Here is a 6,368-nt window from a genome sequence, read left to right on the forward strand (position 1 = left end):
ACTGTTGCAGGTTTTCTTGCCACTGTTGTTGTCTCTCTTCTTGTTTCTTTCTTTTTCCTTCAACAACTGCTGTAATCTCTCTTCTTTTTTATTTTGCTGTTCGAGCTGTCAGTGTTGCAGGTTTTCTTGCCACTGCTGTAGTCTCTCCTCTTGTTTCTTTTTTTCCTCCAACAACTGCTGTAATCTCTTGTTTATTTTGTTGTTCGAGCTGCCAATGTTACAGGTTTTCTTGCAACTGCTGTTGTCTCTCTTCTTGTTTCTTTTCTCGTTCTTCTTGTTTCTTTTGCTGTTCTTGTATTGCTGCCATCAAATCTGCTAAGCTGTAGTTTTATTTGCCACCTCTCGTTTCCATTTTTTTAATCCCACTTCTGACACCAATTTGTTACGTTCGTTAGTTAATTTTCCGTAAATTCGTTCCGACGAAACTTTAGCGACACAAGTCCTTTCTTAAATAAAACGATACACTTAATTTCAGCAGTCGCTCTATAACAAACGCTATAACTCACGTCTCACGAGCTCGACTTCAACAATACTCCGTTCAATTACACACTCTCTGACTGCAGTTCAATTACTCATTACCCTGTTGTCCCGTCACGTTGTGAACGTCTTATATATACAAGACTAACACATATCTAGTAAATGCTAGGGCATTCTTGAAGGAACAAGGATATTTCTAGAAAGAGGTAGCGTGATACTAGTCACGTGACCTCGCTGACGCAACACTTATTTCACGGGATAAATTTAAAACCAATACAAATACTATGTTAATAGTTAGGATAACTTTTGGTCGCCGGTAAAACTAATAAACTGGTTCAAAATGACTTCATAACACTGGTATGAGAAAAATACACGCAAAAGGTTTCTTGAGTCATAGAATATCTTAATACGTAACCTTTTTATATGAATACACCCCCGCCAAACATTCAGCAAAAGCTGTCATTTGTTCTCGAAGCTCTGCCCTAACTGGATACTTGTGTAAAAAAAAGATAATTAGGAGGAAACACAAGTTGGGCTGTTGGAAGCTATCGGGTTAAAATAATTTCACGTGGCCTTATTTTCTAGGACTATTGTAAATAAAAAATTCTTTTTCTTTGCGCACGATCTTAATTCGATAAAAGCAATAAAGATAAGTATCGTTAGGCTTAGAGTGATCTTAGTTATCTTATCTTTTTCTACTGCTAATAAATACTTTTCTTGGTACAATACTAACAACTATTCGAAGTTTGAACCTGTTTTGTAGGACACGTCACTCTAGCGCCACCTATAAATAATAAATCCAGAGAGGTGCCTCTCAATTTACACACTTGCGGGGTAGTGGAGGTCTGAACGTCATTTGCGAGTGTTGTTGTAAACTCTTAGCTTTGGCTGCAGGCGTGCCTTGAGACTGTACCATACAGACTAGTGGAAGATAAAAACAGAATTCTAATTCTAGGTAAGTAAATACAATCTTGTTTTGAGTTTAGTGAGTATAGTATTTGAAGAACATTTGCTGATCATGTTAAATTATTGTAAATAACTATACCAACATACTCTTATAAACATGTTTAGTTCGATTAGATTCCACTAGTGTTGTGTGTTCATACAAGTTGTCATTAATTTCACAATAGGCTGTATAGTGAGATAAGTCCATTGTTATTAGAAACTCCATGTTTACTGTTGTTTTATACTATTACTTGTCTTAAAACGTAAACTCTACCTGTTACGGCCAGTAATCGTGCTTGAATAGCGTTTTGTTGCCTCGATGTCGTATGGATTACATAAACGGGATCAAATGTTTAATGATCAAAGCTAGCTAACTACATAGATCAAAACTAAAAAATATAACGACTTGTTAATTAAACATAATTAATTTATATACTCATCTACTTAAGAGAATGTAAAGCTATACAACAAACCAAAAGAACTTTAAGAAAACGCAAATCTCCAGTGATTAGAGAGCATTGACCAATCATGTATCCTCGCTATTATTGATATTTTCGGCCGTAATTCCAAAAATAATTCGCGAAGTTTGGTCAGTTTAAAATATTTTTTTTTAGATTTGAGCTGAATCCATATTCTGAGATAGCAATGCAAAATAATCGTCTTTAGTGTATAATAAGTAAATAAATATGTATCTGTGTATGTGTTAAACATTGTAAAAATACTATTAATATAATTAACTAATTAATGAGTACAGCTCTATTAGCAAGAACATGTGTACTAAATAAGAGGGAAGGCTGTCAAGTGGGTTGCATCCCTGACGTAAGAAACAGCTTTAGAAACGATGGCAGAGCAAGATCTGCCATCGGCTCAACGGTCCGCAAAAGGACTACGAGAAATAATAAAAAAAAAATGTGTACTAAATGTTTGCTTCGTTTGCTGTCACTGATTCTCAAATTGTGGGACGAAACACTATAGCAGGAGGGGTGGATGCAACTCACAATATAATCAACATGTATATTATCGTACAACTGAAATGAATGTAGTTTCAAATTAAACGGGTTTAAAATTAAAGTCTATAATAGGTGCGACTACAGTAACATGCACTGGTGCACACTCAACACATACCTTCCTTCCCACACCTAATGTTATTGGTCAACTAACAAGTTTATTTTTTTACACCTCCCATCCCTTGAATAAAACATATAAAAAACGCGGAAGAATGTCACGTGCTTATAGAACCAACGTACAGCATGTAATCTTTCAGAGGACTTCCTTCCTACACGGTAAACCTACCTTTTTTCTTTCGTCATCTTTTAAATTGTCTTTCATCTTGCTCACTCTTCGGTTTCTGTCATTTCCAATCTTCGTCCCTCGAAGGAGTCCTGCTCTGAAGATCCTCTATCGTTTGCACAGTTTTCATCTCCACTGACTTGGATCTGCTTCATTTTCCTCCTTCCCCCGACTCGGTGCATCTCATTTTGTGTCATATTAAAATTATTACATCATCCATTCTAGTCTTCCGTCAGGTTGTTACGATCTATTTATATAGCTCTTCATGGAAGGTGAAGAGGACGGTGGATATCCCCTGAACCCCTCCTGGAGCTTACCTAAATGACGACTAATGGTCGAAATAACAAACCGAAACAACAATGCATAGTCTTTGTTTAGAAATGTTGTATAGTTGTTTATTGTACATAGTCAGGAGAATTCTTGTATATCCAGCAACAGGCCCGTACTCAGAATGTTTGAAAGGGGGTTCTAATTTGTGAGATCAAAAGCCAACCCATATTGTGCAAATCGCAATGAACATGCAAAGCATGCTAATGCTAGAGGGATCTGGGGGCATGCGACTATTTCAAGCCAAAAAATGCTAATGCTTCATCAAAAGAATGTAGACTATGTAGGATACGTTTAATACCATAAGACGCTACACTTATAACCATATAAGCATAATTTCTTTACATCGCAAAAATAGGAGGCGTGAGTAATACATATTGATGCTGATACAAAACTTGTGAATTATACAAGTTATGATACATCCGGGACATTAGATGTTATAACTGATCTGTAAAAAGAAAAAAAAAAGTAGGGTCAGTGAAAGGAATAGTTTTATTAATCCGACTTTACTTCGACCAGAAACTAACAGCTGGGAAAACAAAGTTCAAATACTATTGTTACGTCTCCGTTCGTTAGTTAATTTTCCGTAAATTCGTTCGACGAAACTTTAGCGACACAAGTCCTTTCTTAAAAAAACATAAAACTGTAACTCGAGTCAAACTACTGAACGTTGAAGGGATAGCTTTTTAAAATAGCTAATGTCTAAAAACATGAAAGGTGTGGAAAACCCGATTCCTACAAAGTGCTAACTAAACCTATCCAACTAAGTATACGTTTAAAATATTAGTTTAGTTAGTTTATTTTTCATTATTTAATCCTTTCAAAAACCTGCTCGTTTAGCCAATAAGAACACCTTTTTCGTTTCATACCTTCTAACCCAAATAACCAGTTTCTATTCATTTCTTTTAGATCATCACACGTGACTAGGTTAGGCCTACTATTTAACAGGTCACGGTCTACTTTTCTGTTTATCATGGGGTAAGATTTATCCCCTTATTTTTTCGTTCCCAAATTCGTAATACAAATGAAATATTACTGCAGTTATGCAGTATATGACTGAACAATGGGGGAATTCCCCGGTCAGTTAACACGTTCCATGACGTAAATTTGTAATTCAAGGGCGGCCATTCGACCAAATCAAATGGGCGGAAACAAAAAGGACAAACACGAGAATTGTGTGGGCCTTACCGAACTGAAATATTTCGGTTCACCCGAAACACGCTTGTAATCATACTCAAGTTTGGATGAATGACGTAATTATCTGTGTAGGCCTGCGGTTGCATAGTATACAGACCCCCTTTATACTATGTCTTCCTTACCGCATCAGGGATGTATTTTTTGGATAGGGGTAAATTTAGATGCGTTAAATAGTCAGCACTACAAAATGGGGGGGGGGGGGGCGATTTTTTTAAAAAACAACAACAGTTGTATAATGGTTATATATATATACAGATAATTTGTCACTTGCGTGAAAGTGAATTTTTATTATTTCTTACTTCGGAAGGTAGTAGATCTTTTAGATTTTCTAGAATGTTGGGGTGTTTTACGCCCCCCACCCCGCTCGGCCGCACTCCTGGACTGTAATTTATCACGTGATATGCTTAAACCTAAATTTTAAACACTTAAAATGTACGTGATATTTCAGCAGAGGACAACTAACACGTAAAAATTTATCCTATTTCTTAACAACGTACCGTACCGGTATAAACTTTTTGTTAGTTATGTTTTTACATATGATCTAGGTAAGAAAAGACACGAAATAATATTGTTACGCCTCCAGTCGTTAGTTAATTAATTTTCCGTAAATTCGTTCCAACGAAACTTTAGCGACACAAGTCCTTTCTTAAATAAAACTGGTTTATTCTTTCCGAATACAACTTTACCGATACACTTAATTTCAACAGTCGCTCTATAACAACGCTATAATTCTCAAAGAACGTCTCACGTGCTCGTGCTCAACAATACTCAGTTCAATTACACATTACCTCACAAATTCTCCGACTGCAGTTCAATAACTACCTACCTCCCCGTCGCTTCGTGGCCGGTCTTATATATATACAAGACTACACTATATCTAGAAGGATCACGAGATTTAAGGAAAAGACGTGAAAGTTCGAGAATGACGTGGCGTGATACTAGTCACGTGACCTCGATGTCGTAACAATATGATTTGAATTGTATTTTTAACAGAGAAAAAGTAAGGTTACTGTGTTTTACAAACGTGGGTAAACTCAGTATAGAGTTCAAAAAAGCGAGAGCTAACACTAAATCTAATGTTTTAGGCCTAATCTGATGACAAGTTCTGAGCATGCGTCATTTACGTGCATTCAACATTAATTGTGATTGACTAAAGTATTTAGATACGCACCCAAGATATTCTGCGTGTAACTAACTGTACATTTGGTACATCGTGTGCAAAATTGACGTCTGAGCCTTTCCAACATCAACAAATGTGTTCCAATCGAAGTGTGAAATTCAATTCTCTTTATTATGCCATACAGGCCTACTTAATGTTTTCATAAAACTGAGTATTAGCGTTAAAGAAAAGGTGCCTGTACACGTTATAGTCTTATTCATTGTTTTGTTTACGCTAAGAACTATTAAGTATTATACAATAAGACGTTTCTGTTGGAAAATCACCTTCTTGTAAAGAGTGTTTACTTTCCAGGAATATGGTAAAAGGCGTGAATAGTGTAAGAATTTGTTTTGTTGCGAGAACTTGCTGTTCAACATAACAATGGCAGAACATGCAAGTTTGTGTAATGAATACGAGTGTAAATACAATTGTTGACATACCATTCGCTGCATTACCTATGTTATGTTTTATTGTTTAATAACAGATGTCAAACTGACGGCGCATTATTGAAGTTCAGACATGATTAGTCACCAGATTTCCAGAGTGAAAAATGAGGACACCCCCCCCCCCATACACAGTGACGCTGTATGAGACCTGAAACGTTTCCATTGTGTATCACGTATTATACAAGTATCTGTGGGTGATTATCGTTGAATTAAACTCTGTGTTTGCTGACGTATTTCGTGAACAATACATCGGATTAGCAACATTTATGGTTTGAATGTGTCCTAGTAGTACGTTTCCGAGCAGGAGAGTTTTGATTTGAGATGCGATGCCGTTGGTCATGTTCAGCCCTCGTGGCTGGCTGTTCGCTCTGCGGTCAGTAGCCCAAAATTAGGAACGGTTGTACTTGAGTGAACCCAGAGATCTCTGTACTCGCCGTTTCGCTCAGGTGCTCGTGCCGTTCACACTGCATCCAGTTGTAACTTTTTCTTGTGCTTACATGGTAAAATAGTTGTAGCTTGAAGAAGTT

General features: G+C 36.7%; 1 protein-coding gene across 1 annotated transcript in view; it reads left to right on the forward strand.

Moving 5' to 3' along the window:
• The first annotated feature begins 1,295 nt into the window (after positions 1-1,295).
• Positions 1,296-6,368, forward strand: part of LOC106466105 (sodium/calcium exchanger 3-like) — a 53,725-nt gene continuing 48,652 nt past the window's right edge. Inside the window, exon 1 of the mRNA XM_022394061.1 lies at positions 1,296-1,432. The gene's annotated coding sequence lies outside the window, so the exon portion shown is untranslated. The remainder of the gene's footprint in view (positions 1,433-6,368) is intronic.

This window comes from Limulus polyphemus, unplaced genomic scaffold, assembly GCF_000517525.1.
Source record: "Limulus polyphemus unplaced genomic scaffold, Limulus_polyphemus-2.1.2 Scaffold2151, whole genome shotgun sequence".
NCBI lineage: Eukaryota > Metazoa > Arthropoda > Merostomata > Xiphosura > Limulidae > Limulus > Limulus polyphemus.